This window comes from Leptonychotes weddellii, chromosome X, assembly GCF_054177405.1.
Source record: "Leptonychotes weddellii isolate Sample4059 chromosome X, ASM5417740v2, whole genome shotgun sequence".
NCBI classification, from domain to species: Eukaryota; Metazoa; Chordata; class Mammalia; order Carnivora; family Phocidae; genus Leptonychotes; species Leptonychotes weddellii.
In genome coordinates, this window is record NC_138385.1 from 74,375,477 (window position 1) to 74,393,666 (window position 18,190).

Genomic DNA, 18,190 nt, shown 5'->3' on the forward strand with positions numbered 1-18,190 from the left:
AAATAAATAAAAAAAAAAGAAAACCCGGATAAAACTGAGAATAATATAGAGAAAAAGCCAACACAACAGTTTTCCAAAATCTGCCTTTAAGTATTCCCTACTATGCTTTTTTACTTCCCTGTCTCCTTATATTTGTTCACGCTGTTCCTTCTGCCTGGAATATCTTCTTTCTCTCTTGAAGTCTTACCTATCCTCCAAATCCTAAGCTCAAAATATCTTCCCTCCAAGAATACTTTCCTAATTAGTTCCAATCAGAGGTGATCTTTCTTATGCCTAAATACTCAGACTCCTTGTACTGTTCCTTCTGTGTTCATGAAAGGCTACCTTGAGTTAATTACTTATGTACATCTTTTACTGTCTTAGAGAAAATAAGCTCAATAAGTATAAAAATCCTGTTTCATTTATCATATCACTCAAAAAGTCTACCATAAAGTTTTACTCGTGGTAGGGACTCAACAAACAATTTGGGAAGACATGAGTAGGAACTGAACTTTTTGCTTTTATCCCAGTCATTTGACTCACAATTGCCCTTTACCACCCCCCTTATTCTTTCCCCTCTCAAATATCCATTAATATAAGCTGCAGACCACCCATCAAACCTAAAAGCAAAACAGAACAGCTCAAAAAATATCCAGGAATCTGGAAAAGGACATGGTTAGAGTAAATGCTGAGTAGGAAACTTCCTGTTTCTTTTATTGAAGAACTTTAGCAAGAGCATCTAGTACAATGGTTACACAGAGTAAGCACACAATAAATATTAGATGGCTGAATGGATGGATGGGTGGTTGAAAGAATGGATGGGGGGAGGGACAATGTCAAAGAATCTTTTACTTAATAATTTAGAGAGGCTGGCTATCAATTCTCGTTCTTCATATCTTAAAAATAAGAATGTAACTTTTTACTTATTCCTTTTTAACATTCATTTCAACTCAACAACTGAATATTAGGCAGGGCTCTAAGGATCTTACCTATTATGAAAATGAGTAGGTCCTGAAAGCCTGCCAAGACAGAAAGGATTCAGGGTGAACGTTGAAAAGACAGTCAACAGAGGCAACATCTCTGTCTTTAGAAGTCAGACTGAGACACTCAAGAGTAAAGGGGTCATTCCAGTGGAAGAAAATGGTGACAACAGCAAAGATTGCTCTGCTCTCTTGGTTGCCTGGAGGCAATGCTACAGAATAGTCAAAGCCGGAAACGTCAGGGAAAACCTGGTCAACGGGGCTCCTAGGCATGGAGGTAAGCAAGTGTCAGCCGCTTAGATTACCTCTTCGGCAGTAGGGATCTTAGGTTAAGAATTTTAGAGATCTTTTTCAGAAGTCCTCATCCAATGTTCTGCTTCTTTCTATGACTTACCGCTCAGGATTTAAATGTTTCATTTGTATTCTGTATACGGCTTCTTGCTTCTCATGCATTTGTTTGTTCTCTTATTGTCATGCATCTTTGTATTCATCAGAAAATGCCCTAAATTTTTGCTTTATAAAGAAGGTAAAATTCTGACTTCTATCCGGTAGGCACTATACTCTAGGAAATGACTTCATGGAAACACTCTAAACTAGCGGTTACACACAGCAGAATGTGCGTAAGCAGCTGTCTCCATGGATGTTAATTGTAACATGTCAATGAAAGACCTGGTTCCTAAGGCTGGGGGGTTGAGCCTCCCGCTGCTGCCAAGTGCCGTAATGTTCAACAGGGACATAATTTTTGACACTGGCAATTTAGAATTCTGTGGCTACCCTCACTAGGGGACTCAGAAAGACATAAAATAAGAAAAATATGCTGAATTTATTTAAAATGTATACCACCCATTAGAGGCAGAATGGGGAGGTGGATAGGACACCAGATGGAAATATAGGATGAAACAACAACTCCGTGTTTTAAGAACAGCAAGTGGCCCATTGAGGCTGAAATATCTGAAAAGGGTAGGGAAGTGCTGGAGGATGAGGTCAAAAAAAGTAGGATGGGATTCTGCTCTTTGGGGACTTGAGTACCAAGGCCAGGAGCCAGTACTTAATTTGACAGACAATGGGGAGCCATAGATGACGGGATGGGTTTTTGTTTTGTTTTGTTTTTGAGCAATTAACTAATGTGATTAGAGCTGCTTAATTAATTATCAATGCATGGGCTAGATTTAATTAAGGAGATAGAGGAGACCCAGAAAACAAATTAGGAGAATATAATTAGAGACAGCTAGCTGACCAATAAAAATCTATCCATACCTTTTATGGTGTAGAATGGGTGCTTGAGAGTGACTACCCAACTGGACTACATTAACTAGTACCCCTGCATGCTGCGTTTGAGAGGGAATCATGTGATTAATTCTCGCCAATGGCATGTAAGCCGAGCTGATGATCATCACTTCCAGATTAAGGTGGTGAAGTGTGAAATGAATGAAAATACTGTTTGTATCTTTTACAAGATGATGCCCTGGCAAATTTGAAGCCCTGGCAAATTTGAAGCCACAAGGCAGTAAAACTGTAAGATGGAAGCACAGACCTTTTCCAGATTCTGGAGAATTTTTAAATGTATGGGAACTTGTTTGGGACCACTTAGTTTAGTGACAGCATGAAGCTCACAAGCCATAAATCATAGACTTCACTCATAGGGAAGGTAATTTGTTTGCACAAAGAAACACTGAAAGCTACCTTCTTGACATTCCTATCTTTCTCTGTCCCAGGTCTTTCTTATTATCTCTCACCCTAACATCTTGTCCCAAGGAGGACCTGATGAGGTCGTGTGCCTCAGTTATTTAAACCCTTGTAGAATTTAGAGAAGAATTGATTTTTTTTAACTCATTTATGGCAGAATAAGGAGTCAATTGAACAATTCAATGGCCCATGAGAAGATCTCACCCTAAATACCCTGTATTATCTGAACTTCAAGCACCTAGAGATTCATTTACTTAAAACACAAATACACACACACTCAAACACTTTCCTAGGCTAAATTTCAATGGGTTTGCCCTAATTTCTGGGAAAATCTCATGGCCTGCAGCAGAAGAGCTGAACCAAAATGGCCATGTACAATATCACTTATCGGTGTAAGTGAGTTGGGGAGGACCAGGCAGAGGGCCCGAGACTGGTCAGTACCCTCAAGACCTCCAGCCTTCAAGCCAAAATTTCCTAAGAAAATCAAAGTGCCTCACTCCATAAAGGCTCTTGGAGAGCCCTGAGTGCCTGACAGTATCATGGGAATCAAAAGTCAATCAAAAGGAGGGCAAGAGCAGGTAAGAGCCGAGTCAAGGTAGATCCTTGTGTGAATCAAAGATGATGCACAGAAAGGAAAGAATTGCAAGACAAAGAGAGATTTGCTCCTAGAACCCCACCAATTGCTGATGTGTTTCCTCTCTTCATTTCTAGTGCTAGGATATCCAAACAATAAATTCCCCTTTTCTTAGGGTAACTTGAGGGAGGGAGTTTAAAAGTCAAACCAGCACAACATTTAAACAAGCTTACAGAAAAGACTGCCATACTTAAATCACCAATACTGATGTTGCTCTAAATTCCCTCCCAATTTTTATCAATATACAGGATATATATATATATATATTTTTTACTTAGTTATAACCAGTATAAGCATTCTATTCTTTGTCCTTTTTTGTTTAACATTGTCTTGTATACATATTTCCAAGTAGCAATATGCTCACATCATTTTTTTCCATCTATGTATCATGCTCATGTATGTCTAGTTTGAAATTATTTGGGTAGTTTTCTATGACTCATTATGAATAAACAGTGCTATGTACATCTTTGGACAAATTTCTTTTTTTTAATTTCACTGGGATTTCTTCCCAATGGGGGATAACCAGGTTAAAAGATACAAACAGTATTTTCATTCTTATGATTTGGTGCCAAATTGCTCTTCATATAGATACACATCTTGTTGAAAATGTAAATAACCGAAAATATATTAAATTTTGCATTTAAAAGGAATGGAGACATTTATAAACCTATCCTAAAGAAATGATCAAAGATACACAAAATGGTTTATGAAACAAGATAGTCATCATACTACTATTTATAACACTGAAAACACAAAAACCAAAATATTCAGACCACCTGGGAATGTCCAAGTAAATTATGATATATCTATAGATAGAGTACATAGGTGGATTTTTTATTGCCATAAAAGTGATGTTTTCAAGGAATATTGAATGACATAAGAAATGCTTATGATATAAAGGCAGGGGAGAAATGTATTACCAAACAATAACCATTATAATTCTAATTGTATAAAGAGAAAAAAATTATCTGCAAATATATGCATACAAAAAGACTGCAAACAAATATACAATAATGTTAATAGCAGAATTCTAGGCATAAAGTGATACAAAGCAATAGTGAAGTTGAACAGGCTATTGGTCAGTCAAATATGAGTGTGAACTTTCCTTCTAACTTAACTGTAAAGCATGTGCGTGTTAGGGCTGTAATAAGAGTGAGGAACTAAGAAGATCCAGGACACAGGAGAACATTTTAGAGCTTGAAGAGGAATGGTCTAGGGGCACCTGGGTGGCTCAGATGGTTGGGCGTCTGCCTTCAGCTCAGGGCATGATCTCAAGGTCCTGGGATCGAGCCCCATATCGGGCTCCTGGCTCGGCAGGGAGTTTGCTTCTCCCTCTCCCTCTGCCTCTCTCCCCTGCTCATATTCCCTCTCTCTCTATCTCTCTCTCTCTGTCACATGAATAAAAAAAAATTAAAAAAAAAAAAAGAGGAATGGTCTAGTGCGCGAGCTCCAATCCAGAGGCTTTCTTTTGTCAATAAGTTCCAACAATAAATTTTTTGACCTTTGTCATTTACCACTGTGGTATAATAAAGAGTATATCTAGTCTTTGTCCCCCATTCCCGACCTAGAGGTTCAAAAATCCTTAGAATTTCCTGATAAGAGTGTCTTTTGCTATACCTAAGGTGCCTCTCTCATTCATACCTGAGTTCATGTTAATGAAGTGACTCACGGTGGGTCTCTACATAACTTCAGGATGGGATTGGTGACCAGAAAGACCAAGCATATGATTAGAGGATTGGAACTTTCAGCCCCATCCCCACCCCACCTCTAAGGAGGGGAGGGAAGCTGGAGATTGGGTTCAGTCATGTGACCAACAATTTAATCCATCATGTTACATAATTAAATGGTGAACACATGGATGCTCCTGGAAGGTAGTGTGCCCTGATTCCACAAGGAAAGCGTATAGAAGCTCTATGCCACTGGCCCCCCAGACTTGTCCAATTCATCTCCTTTCGTTTGGCTGTTCCTGAGTTGTATCCTCTACAATAAAACTGTAATCACAAGTGTAGCACTTTCCATGAGTTCTGTGAGTCATTCTAGTGAATTATTGAACCTGAAGGGAGGAGTGGTCATGGGAACTCCCAGATTTGTAGCGGGCCAGGCAGAAGTGCAGGTGGCTTGGGAACATCCAGGACTTGTGGTTGGCATCTGAAGTGGGAGAAGCCTTATAGGACTGAGCCCCTTAACCTGTAGGATCTGGGCTAACTCTACTTAGTGTCAGCATTTGAATTGAATTGAATTGAATTGAATTGAATTGAATTGAATTGAAGAACACCCAGTGGTGTCAGAGAACTGTTGTCAGAATATAGTCATCATCTACATATACAAAGGACAAAACAGTTCTCAAATATGTTTAAGGAAAATTGTATTAGGGTGGGGTTAGCTGCTAAAAGAGAGAAACCCCATAATCTCAGTGATTGAATACAGTAGAAATTTATTTCTTATTCATAGGAAGTCCAAAATGTGTGTTCCTGAGTGGGTTTCCACATGGTCACTCAAGGACTCAGGCTACTTCCATCTTAGGTACTCTATATTCCTCCTAGGCCTCAGAGTCCTCCACACTCACCCAATAAATAGAAAAAAGAGCATGGGAAGTCATCCATGAGAAGTGTCTGGGAGCCAAGCCCTGGCAGTGGTGCACTCACTTTCTTTCACCTTTCATTGCCTAGAACTTGGACCACCTCTCACTACAAAGGATCTTGGGAAATGCACTCACACCTAGAAGAGGAAGTGGGTGTGATGAGCCAGCCAGTGTCTACCACAAGATCTAAAATAATTTCTTTATTCCTGAAAACAATAATCACATAATCTAGATTTGAACTTGATTAATCTCAGCGGCCAAGAAAGACAACTACAATCAGGTAAGTTCTTCATTGTCAAGTGCCATGCTAACGTATTTCCAAATGGGTCAGAACTACAGTGTTTCAGTTCAGTGTGAGAAAGATTTCTTCAGCAAAGGGGGTACAAAGATGACTAGACTTAGTCCTGCCCTGGAAGACCTTACCATCTAGTAGAGAAGCTTATAGACCAATGAAACTTTCTTTTCTTTCCTTTTTTTTTTTTTTTTTGACTTACAAAAGTTCTATTTACACATCTGAAAAATATGGAATGCTTCACAAATTCATGTGCTATCCTTGGGCAAGGGCCATGCTAATCTTCTCTGTATCATTCCAATTTTAGTATATGTGCTGCCAAAGCAAGCACTAGAACTTTCCATTTTGCTTTCGTCCATTAAAACAATGTACAATCAATGCAGATGAAAAGTCCTTAGCAGGTAGGAGAAGAAAAGTTCAAAAGTAGAAATGCTTTAATAAATGCTGTTTCAATAGCACCTCAAAAATGAGCATACCATTCAAAGAAGTAGAGGGCATATTGATGGATGAATGAACAGATGTTCTAGTATAATATCAGAGAAAATTATTTTAATTGATGTAAAACACATGACGTATGATTTTGAAAAGTATGACTGACCTAAGGAAACAAGGGGAAAGCCACTTTTTAAAAACAACAAAATTCTTAGCTCGCAGAACAGGCAGTCCCCAACACAGGCATTAGATGTGTTTGTTTATAAGTCACTTATTTGGAACTCACACTGCATTTTCCCTTAGAAGCAATGTCATGAAATGTTGTTTAGATTCCCGGGCAAAAGCAGAGCTGTGTGCCTCTTTAACCCATATTGTATCTGAAGGATTGCACTGCACTAAGAGTTCTAGTCCAACTGTAACTCAGCCCATCGTCATTTCTACAAGAAGAGGCATCTGGTCTCCAACTCAGAAAACTGCTCCCACGATTCCAGCAGAAGCAGGTGAAGAAGGGAAGATACTGTAGTCCAGTTGTGGCTGAAGCCACAACAGATTCCTTAAGATACCAGAATTCATTATGGAAGAAAGAGGCAAAGTTTCCATCATACAGGAAGTCACAAGGGATAGATGTTTTCTGGGCTTCTGTAGCTAGTTAACATCCATAGCTCCAGTATCTTTTGAAAGCCAGGAAGATCTCAGTTCACATTCTCACACAGCAAAAATCAGCTCTTGGGTTCACCCAGTCCCCACCCTATAATCATACACTTGCTCACTGAACTTATCTAAGTTTCCTGTCCAGCATGGTCAGTAGTGTTAAATGCTACAGAGAGCTAATGTAAGATAAGAACTGGAAAGCCCGGGGCTCAGTCAGTTAAGCATCTGCCTTCGGCTCAGGTCATGATCTCAGGGTCCTGGGATTGAGCCCTGCATCGGGCTCCCTGCTCAGCGGGGAGTCTGCTTGTCCCTCTCCCTCTGCCCCTCTCTCCCGCTCGTTCTCTCTCTCTCCTTCCCTCTCTATCTCTCTCTCCCCATCTCTCAAATGAATAAAATCCTTAAAAAAAAAAAAAGTACTGGAAAGCCCTAAATTTACAGAGATGGGGTATAATACTGAGGGACTCCATCCCTAGCTTGTATCCATTATCTCTGTGGAGTTGTAGGTTCATTCCATCTCTTGAAAATAGAGCAGAGGAGCTGGGGTAAGCAGATTGACATGGACAGTGTAGGCCAGGTGAAGTTAGAGGTCATCATCACGTGTGACATTGTCCTCAAGCTTGCACCACTTTCTGCAGCAGAGATTAGCCACTTGGGTGTCAAAGTGGAGAACCCAGAAACATCTCAATAGATTTTCATAAGAGAAGGTACTTATTAGAGATGTCCAGAATGTCCAAATTAGAGAGAAAAGGGCAGCTATACCCATCCAAAAGGGGACGAAGGAAGATATGCAAGATTTTTCTTCACAAGCCAGCATCGCTTGGTCTGTATGGGTCATTTTTTAACTCAGAATTTCCTTTATCAGATTTTTAATCTTCCAAGGCAACTTGAACCAATATTTCGCAGAACATGACAGACCTATGGAAATAAAATGAAGTTAAATTTTTTAAAATGAACTATTGTATCATAATGACATGGGCTAAAAGAGTTTTTCTGGGGGGTGACAAATGTTTCATTGGAGACTGTTTAAATCTTTTGGCAGTTTCGGGCGCCTGGGTGGCTCAGTTGGTTAAGCGACTGCCTTCGGCTCAGGTCATGATCCTGGAGTCCCGGGATCGAGTCCCGCATCGGGCTCCCTGCTCAGCGGGGGGTCTGCTTCTCCCCCTGACCCTTCCCCTCTCATGCTCTCTGTCTCTCATTCTCTCTCTCACAAAAAAAAAAAAAAAAATCTTTTGGCAGTTTCATGTGACTAACATTTTTTTGGAGGAGAAACTGCTAAGCAAAAATGATCAAAGGTTTCTTTGGGATTTTTCCCAGAAAAAAAAATGAGAATGACACAGAAACTATGATGAATAAAGAATTTAGGAGAGGGTGGATTACTTGAGGAATCTAGATGAAAATTATGGTCAAATGAAAAAGCCTGCTTGGACAAAAATGACTCCCATTTTGTAAATGGTTAATTTTAAGTATTTTGGTTCCTTTTGTATTTGTGTACATTTTATGCATGGGCAAGGAAAAATAAAACATCTAAATAAATTATAAAGCATAGGAATATAATAAAAATCAATGAAATCACTACCTAAGCACTGTAAGATTGTAAACAATTTCTATCTACTTATGCATTCTTTCCTAACTAATCCTCCTACCTCCCTACCAGAAGTATTTACTATCCTACATTTGGTTCACCATCCTAGTCCTCTTTTATAGTTTTATCAATAATATGTATGCACCTAAACACTATGGCATTAAGTTTCCTTATTTTGAGTATTAAAAAACTCAAAACTGTTTACCCACATGCAAGCCTTGAAAGTTGATTTTTTCACTTAAGATTATGCTTCCAAGAATAATACGCATTGTTGCTTGGAGATACAGTCCATTCATTTTCACTGCTGTATAATATTCCATTTTATACACATAACATCTTTTAATCCATTCTTCTGTAGATCAATATGTGGAGGTTTGGGGGCTTTTTTCACATGTGTATATACCCTGCAGCACTCTGTTTCTCTTTACTGTTTTCCATCTTTGTCTAATACACTGTTTAATCTGCCACTGAGTTTTTTAATCTCAACAATTATATATATATATATTTTTTTTAAGATTTAATTATTTTTTAAAAAGATTTAATTAATTATTTTGAGAGAGAGAGAGAGAGAATTCCAAGCAGACTCTCCACTGAGTGCAGAGCCCGATGCTGGGCCCAATCCCACAATCCCGAGACCATGACCCAAGCCGAAATCAAGAGTCAGTCGCTCAACCGACTAAGCCACCCAGGCGCCCCTCAACAATTATATTTTTTATTTCTCAGATTGAAATTTTTTTCAATTTTGTCTGGTCATTCCTGATAGAATCTTTTTTTTTTTTTAAAGATTTTATTTATTTATTTGACAGAGAGACACAGCGAGAGAGGGAACACAAGCAGGGGGAGTGGGAGAGGGAGAAGCAGGCTCCCCGCAGAGCAGGGAGCCCGACGCGGGACTCGATCCCAGGACCCTGGGATCATGACCTGAGCTGAAGGCAGTCGCTTAACCAACTGAGCCACCCAGGCGCCCAATTCCTGATAGAATCTTGTTGTATGCTTGGATTTACTGTGGGGCCCTTTATTTCCTTAAACATTTCATACCCAATTATTCTATGCTCAGTATCTGATCATTTTAATATCTACATCCTTAAAGGGTCCAAATCTATTATTTGTTGTTCCTGCTGGTTTTCAGCCATTCTGAATTGCCTTCCAATGGGTTTCATAATCTTTGGGAGCTCTTTGTTTCAATTGCATCATCGGGAGTTTTGTGGACAAAATTTGGCAAAGCTTTTCTCTAGAGAGTGTTTGCTTCTACTTCTTCCAGAAGCCAAGAGCTTACTTCAGCCTGAAGGGCTTGGCTCAGTGCAGGAATTCCTGGATCATCTTCCATACCTTCTGATTGTCCCAAGGCTCAATATCCCAGCAGCAGTGCTTCTATTACCACATAACTTCAGGGAAAATCTGCCTCTCACCACAGCTCACTTCCCTGGTCCCAGTTCCCTGCCATTCTGGTTCCAGTTCATGGTATATTGGGAGTGCTCCCTGAAGATATCCCTTCCTCTAGAAAGAAAAGCACTGTCTCAGAAAGTATGTTCTATGCAGAATGTGACTGTTCTGAAGCAGCAGGCTTCTTCAAAGCTCTTATTTAGCCATAATGCCAGAAGCAGACATCAAAGTGATTAATCTTTTTCAATAGTCCTATTTAATTCATACCAACTAATTCAGTTCATCTAACATTTATCGAATGCATACTATGTGCCAAGCAATGTTCTAGGTGCTGGAGATATAAAAATAAAACTGTTTATTGGTAAACTACTCCACGAGCATCCCTCACTCAAAAAGCATTTTTTTCTTCTTTACTTTTATATATTTTAAATTTATTAACCTATTTGAAAACTATTATTAACAAAGTAAATATCATGTCTAAAGTTAAACTCTGTCTTTGCTAAACCGATTCCTTCTCCATTACTCTACTTTCTGCTCATGGTACTCGTGTTTTTTGTTTTTTTTTTTTTAACAAGGAATAAAAATCTCAAGAGAACTTTGACTCCTTCCTCTCCTTCCCTCCATACATCAAAGTAGTCCCTGAGAACTTCCTATGAATGCTTCTCTGCCAACATCTCTTCCATCATTTCCCCTCTTTCCCATTCCCATGAACTCTTACTACCACACACCTGGATTCTTGAAATCGCATTCTCCTTCTTCTCCCTGTCTTTTCTTTTTCTAGTAAACACTCCATATTTTTACCAGACCAGTTTCCTTAAGCACAGTCCTAACCACGTGATTCATATCCATAAAATTCTCCAATGCATTTGCATTGCCTACCTTACTATTTCTCAAATCTTAGTAATTCATGGATAACCCTTTAAGGGGGAAATTTTTTAAACCATTTTTATCAACATTTTGCTTACAGAAAATATAGAAGTGTCATCAACTCTTTATGTTTAGACGTCTTATACAATTCTAAACTAAAATAACTTTATAAATGAAATAAAAACTACCAAACCAATAAATGTCAAATTAACATGAATTTAGGGACACTGGGCTGGCTCAGCCAGTAGAGCATGCAACTCTTGATCTTGAGGTCATGAGTTTGAACCCCATGTTGGGCATAGAGCCTACTTAAAAAATTAAAATAATAAAATTTAATTTAATTTAAAAATCTTTTCAAACAACATGAATTTAACATGACCAATGATAACTGGCTCAAACTAAATTATCATCTTAAACATAAGGACAGCACGTATGTTACGGCACAAGTCTGGTTGGTTGTTGGCACTATTGTTGTTTGGCACACCGATATTGCAATGCACCTGTGATGACTAAATCCTCCTACTTCTGAATTCAAAGCCCTGGGACATCTTCATTGTACACTGGTGATGTCATTTGGCTTCAACTGGGGCAAAACGTCAGGATCATTCATTTTCTCCAACTGCCTCTGATTGCCCAGGGTGTGCTAATAAAACAACCCAGTGGTACTATTTGATACTCTCTAATCACTGAAGCCAACATAGTTTTGAAATGTCATGGCTGTTCTCAGTCTAAAGGTAAATGTTCAGGTCATCCAAATTACATCAAATTTCTTTTTAGATGATAGTCTAAAAAAAATATAACTTTCTCAGTTCTCATAGACCTTATTTGGCCAATGATATGCATCACTTCTGAACAAAAGCTTTAAATGATATGGCATGACTTTCCATATTCTTCTTCTGCCCTGCCAACCAGAAATGTTCCAGATGGATGCTGTAGCAATATCTTGGGTCCTAGAGTGAAGCAGAGCCACAGCAGACCCATAATGTACATGTAATATGAATGAGAAATAATCCTTTATTATTATAAAAATAGTCTAAAAGAAAGGACATGAATCTTGTAGGTCTGTAGTTCTCATTTTAAGAATCACTGGCAAAGAAAAAAAAAAAAGAAGCAATCACATCAGCATTTTAAAAGGCTTGGGTACTCTGCCCCAATCAACATTTCCCAAATACCAAATACTCCCTTTTCATTCCCTAAACAGGGCCTATATTTTCTTACCATTGAGCTTTTGCTCATGGAATTATCTCTGCCTAGACATTCCTTTCCTCCCTCCTCACCTCTGCTCCCTGTGTACATTCAAATAATTCTTCTTCAACCGCCGCAGTGGAATATCCACTGCACATTATACCCCTTTGAGGACATATATCACATCTTTCCTTCTATTTTTTACTTTTTCTGTATGTACCTTCTCTTACCTACCAGATTCTCTCCTGGAGAGTTGCAATGAGTCTTTGACACCTTTGTATTCCTGCCAGTGCCTAGGACAATGTATTGTTTATACTAAATGCTCAATAAACTGTTGTTGAATAAATGAGTTTATTTAATCCTTATTAATAAGAGTTTAACAGCAAAAACATTAAGATTGCTGAAGATGACAAATCCAGACCATGCAACTTTCTTTGTAATGCAGCTGCAAAAACTGCTGTCTTACAATGACTGATTGTGTTTTTGAACAGTTGTAAAACATTAGCTATGGAAAACGCCACAAAGGCAGAACGAATTTATCTGGTACTTCGTTAAAATTCCACACAGCATGAGGCAAGAGAGGAATTATTCTAAAAGCTCATTCTTATGAATTAATTAATTAGCCCTCTCTACCTATAGAACAAAATTAATTTAGACAGAATATTGCTGGGAAAGTTCTTCAAAATGTAAACTTTTTCAAAGCTAGAAGTATGTTATTAAGCTTCATTAGGAGATTCAAAAATAGTGCAAAACAGTCCCCTTAAACATCAAGATAATTTTACATCAGCCACCTTTGGGAGGCGAGGTTGGTGCAGACAAGCTGGGGAAAACAAATCTAGAAGAGAGAGGAGGCATTAGAGTCCAGCGCCTTCAACTCTTTGCTCTCCCAGTCTTGCTTCAAAGCCCTTGACTGCTCTACAGCCCATGTCCCTCTAGACCCTGACTTCTCTTGACCTTGGTTAACGGCCAGCCTGTCCTCCAATGCACAGCCCTCACTCACTGTTAGCTTCATGAGGATTGGGGCAGGAGCCAGAATAGAGTTCAGTCTTGCGCTACATTTCCTAAAACACTTCACTAAAGCTAGCCAAAACTCTGCGGCACAGTGTTCACCTCCAAAGCCACAGCAGGAGACTAATGCATTGACCCCCTTAGAGTCTCAGCAGATTGGGAATTAGGAAAAGGTCCCAAATACTCATATTCTGAGGGAGGCCTAGGGCATAAGCTGGCGATAGAAGAAGGGGACACAATGGTTATGAGCAAAGAAGCATCACGTGTACAGGTAGAGAGTATTGTTATATTTAGGAAGCTATCACATGCTCAGTACCACTGGGGCATAGATGGAGGTGGAGGCGTGATGAAAGACAAGGCTTGGGAATATCACTATCAGATTTTTGTTTAGGAAAGGTCATTCTGAAATAGGGAGAGGTCAGGGAGATCACTTAGGAGGGGATTGCAGTAATATGGATGAGAAGTAATTCAGGGAAAACTGGGCCAGCAGCAGTGGAGAAGAGAAAAGTGGACAGATCCGAGAAATTCATGAAGATACAATTGAGGAATTAATCGCTATGTTGGCAGGTGAGGGATGCCATGTTAAAACTAGGCTGAATCTCTTTTAAAAAAAAAGGGGGGGGGCGCCTGGGTGGCTCAGTCGTTAAGCGTCTGCCTTCGGCTCAGGTCATGATCTCAGGGTCCTGGGATCGAGCCCCGCATCGGGCTCCCCACTCCGTGGGAAGCCTGCTTCTCCTTCTCCCCCTCCCCCTGCTTGTGTTCCCTCTCTCGCTGTGTCTCTCTCTGTCAAATAAATAAATAAAATCTTTAAAAAAAAAAAAAACTAGGCTGAATGGTCAAGTGGAACAAAACCAGTGTGTTAAAAGGCATTGGATTCTGGACATGCCATGGGAATAATTTCCCTCTGTTAGTCAAATCTGATACCATTCTGAATTGAATTAACTTCCCCAACCTAAGCGACAGATCCAGGATATTTGCTATTCCATCCAAGTCGCCAACACTCTAACAACTCCACTGCCCAATCACTTCAATTTCTGGTTCTTGATCCTCCTCCTGTCCAGATCTCTGATGCAGAAACCTCACTTGTGCTTCTGGCCCATTGTTTGCCCTGGACCTTTCTCTACCTCAGCCTGGGGAACAGAAAATGCTGATCTGCTTAAGTCAACAAAGGTCATCCCTGAAGCTTGGAATGGGGCCAGCTATCCCCAGCATACTTGGGCTGTGCAAGAGAGGGTACAGTTAGAGGAAGGGGAAAAGGGTAATGTATCTCTTATAAATATTCTCCCACCTGCCTATTAAAATTCTACTCGCTCTTCAAGACTCAGATGCTACCTCTTTAAAGAAGTCTTCCCAGATTCCACCATCACACCACCCCCCAAACTTGAGGTGATTCGCCCTCTTATATATATTTTTTAATATTTTCTAACCTATCTTCACATACTTACATAGTCTATAATTTATAGTAGCCATATGACTACATGTGTTCTATCTCCCACTAGCTTATAAATCTCTGGAAGCTAAGAACAATGTCTTCCTGATCTCTCATTTATTCATTCAACAAATATTTGAATGATTAAAGGAACAAAGGAATGAATCTCTTTGCTCCCCAGTTCCTTATATATAACAAAGGCCTTCCTCAACGAATCTTCCCACAGTTATTAAAAGGCTACTTTTGATAGTCATGATTGTCACCTCCTTCTTCTGGGCTAGGAACAAAAGTGCAAATAGCCAAAATAAAGAATTGAAATAGTAAAAAGAAGAGTTGGGAAGAAGGGGCTTAGACTCAATTGATGTTCCTTTTTCTTTCACATTGCTTTTTCCATTTTTTAAAAAGTAATTGCTTTGAACCACTGATAAAAACCCAAAGGCTTCTGGATTTTTATAGCCCAATTTGAGGCAAACAATTTTTCTTCACCCTGTCAAATCTCTTCTCTATAAATACATTAAATATATTCACCTTATTTTTCTTCCCATCAATATAAGTGTAAGTAAAATGATTTACAAAACAATGGTCTGTAATAGTTCGCCAATATGTGACACATATTTGAAGCACTGTCATAATGGAATTTTTAAGTAATTAAAATTATTTCACGACTAATTAACAACAGTTTAAAACCCCATAAAGCATTCCAACTTAAGCATTTCTATTCATACTCCATCTGCCAAATATTAAGCAGAACAGTACAAAAATAGGAGAGGGGAAGCCATTTCCAATTATACCCCTATTTTTTTTACTTATTTAGGGCAGTAGCTTAACTCAGATTACTTCTCTTGATTAATAGCATTTAATATATAAAAATGACTATAAACATTCATTATGAATGCAGAAGAAACACAGCTTTTTCTATTGAAAAAGCAAAATGGAACTATCCTGACTATTATATTTATCTAAACAAAGACAAAGACTAGTTAGAGAAAACATCTGTCTGAATAAAATCAGAAAATTCCCAAGAACATACTTAACTACTTCTAAACATGCCTTCAGAACAGACCCACCCATATATGTGTCTTGCAGTCCAGATGGAATAAGGAAATTTCCCAGCCCCTCCTGGCATTTATTTAAATGTTTGGCCATCTAGATACAAAATTCATCCAACAAATGAGAATGACTGTTCCAAAAATAAATGATTCAAGCCATCATCTTACTTGTAGAAGTAACAACTGAATTCTTCATGTATTAAATCAAACTGTGCTAATGTTGTTTTTGTTCTAGAATCTGAAGACCTTCAGCCATTCAACAAACATTGACTGGGTTCCTGTCGTGACCAGGCAGGTACTAAGTGCTGCAAGTATAGAAAGATGAATAGGATATATCCTTCCCTTCAAGGATTAAGCGTCTTGGTAAGAGAGAAAGAATTTAATTATGAATAACTTTAATGCAATAGCAGGAAATTGCAAGAGCAAAGTTATTCAAGTAAGGGTTTAAAACTGATGCTCTGATGGTAAACAGAACAAGTATCATTTATAGCTGGGAAAATTAAGGAAGAATTTCTGGAGGAAATACTATTTGACATAGAATGTGAAGGTTGGTTAAGATTTCAAGAAACAGCAGTATGAGGGACAAAGGAACAATGACAGGAAAAACAAATTATAAATGTACAATATGTAGCAGACACTGTCGGCACCCAACCCATACCCCATTGGGACTCGCTGTTCTCTACACACTACCCTCAGACACAGAGGTAGGGGAGTTGATTGATAAGTTCCTCAGCTTCCTCACCTATCAAGTAAGATGTTCTATACCCTCTCCTAGAGGTCCTCAGCAAGGCTGATCCCCAATTACCCACATTAACACACTTTTTATTGGCTATTTTCTCTTTCTTGTCTCACTTCCCTATGTCCCTAGTAGTGCTTCCTGACATTATGTCTCAAATAAAATTCTCCACTCAGACATACACATAAGATATGCTTTAGGGGGGATCCAAACCAAAACACAATAACTCAGTCAGGTGGGGATGTCATTTAAGACTGACAGAATGATCTGTTATTTCACCAGTCACTAAAATAGAGCAGTATTTCAATGACTAAACAGCAATCACTAGGCTATCTGTGACCACTGATTTCTCCTCCTTGGAGATTTACAATACACATGAGGATAAAAATGGCATTGAAAACTCCAGCAGCAAAACAAAAACCTATTTAACATTGTTTAAGAGTTAAATAAACCTATTTGACACCTTTATTAACCTTCCAATTAAAGCCAGTTTGGAAAGTGCTGGAACTGATACCACACATTCCTAAAATTTATGAAATTTTATTTACTTTTCTTTCATGAGGACCAAGAACCAACTAAATCATGTTTGCTGGTATAATATTCAGAGTTTTAAGCCAAATTTTCATTTCACTAAAGTATATTTTAGTTTCTTTGCTGATGGCAGACTGATTTTTAAATGCCTTAACCTAAACAATATTTAATACTGTTCAGAGCTTCAGCTCACCTGGTTTTCTATGCACCAATGGCCTTGACCTAGTTTCCTGTGGGCAACACCTACATTCAGAGGTGAGAAAAAGGCTAATGAGGATTCTGGAAAGATGTCAGCAGAAATATACATCCCTGTCATCCAGTGCCTCACAATGCCAATCCAAATGTCTCTCACTTCTGAACAGGAGCATCCACAGGGTCCAGCAGATAGGTAGAGGCTGAAGAGAGTGGGGAAGGCCTAGATGGATAACTTACAGTCCTGAGGAAGGAGCTGTCACAGAACTTGGTTTCCCTCCAAACCAAACTAGAGTCCAGGAAATTCCTGTGGCAAAAAAACTCTAGAGGTAAGAACCAGAGCTTCTCAATGCCTAGAAGTAAGTTTGCTCCCTTTTAAAAGTCTCAGGACATATCCCACCTCAGAGTAAGGGTAGTACAAGCCATAGGGCATTGTCTAGGGAGGATCTGTAAGGGAACTGAATATGGAAGTGAGTCCTCCCTGCCAGAGAGGCTATAAGAGTCTGGTCTTTGAATCAGAAAAGAGTGAGCACTGAAGCTTCATCCTGGTGCCTCCACACACTAGAGAAGAACTACAATACTGAAACAGAATTACTAAAGGACACAGGTAACAACATGGAGGAAAAGAAGGAACGCCTAGTAATAATCAACCATGGTTCAAAATAAGACTTTCTGGAACCAAGAAACATTATTTTTTTACTTTTTAAAATTCAGTGGATGGAATGAAAGAGAATATGATCACTTTTGAGATCCAAATTGATGGTCTAAAAGATAAAAAAGGAAACATACTACAAAACACAAAGCAATGGACTTCAACTTCCAGCCACAAAGGAGAAACTTGTCTTGGAATAACCTTCCTGCCAAGAACCATTTAAAAAGCTGGTGCAAATATACAAAGTATCTGTGTGAGGTCACTGAAAAATAACAAGGTAGGCAAGACTCCAGGGGTCAAAATTTCACAGAGGTGGGAGGTACATTGAGGTGAGGCCCTCA

The 18,190-nt window shown here is 39.0% G+C and overlaps 1 non-coding gene across 1 annotated transcript; it reads right to left on the bottom strand.

Moving 5' to 3' along the window:
* Positions 1-6,376: 6,376 nt before the first annotated feature.
* Positions 6,377-6,483, bottom strand: LOC115944870 (U6 spliceosomal RNA). Its single transcript, XR_004079368.1, has one exon. It is a non-coding gene; the product is annotated as a U6 spliceosomal RNA (small nuclear RNA).
* Positions 6,484-18,190: the final 11,707 nt, after the last annotated feature.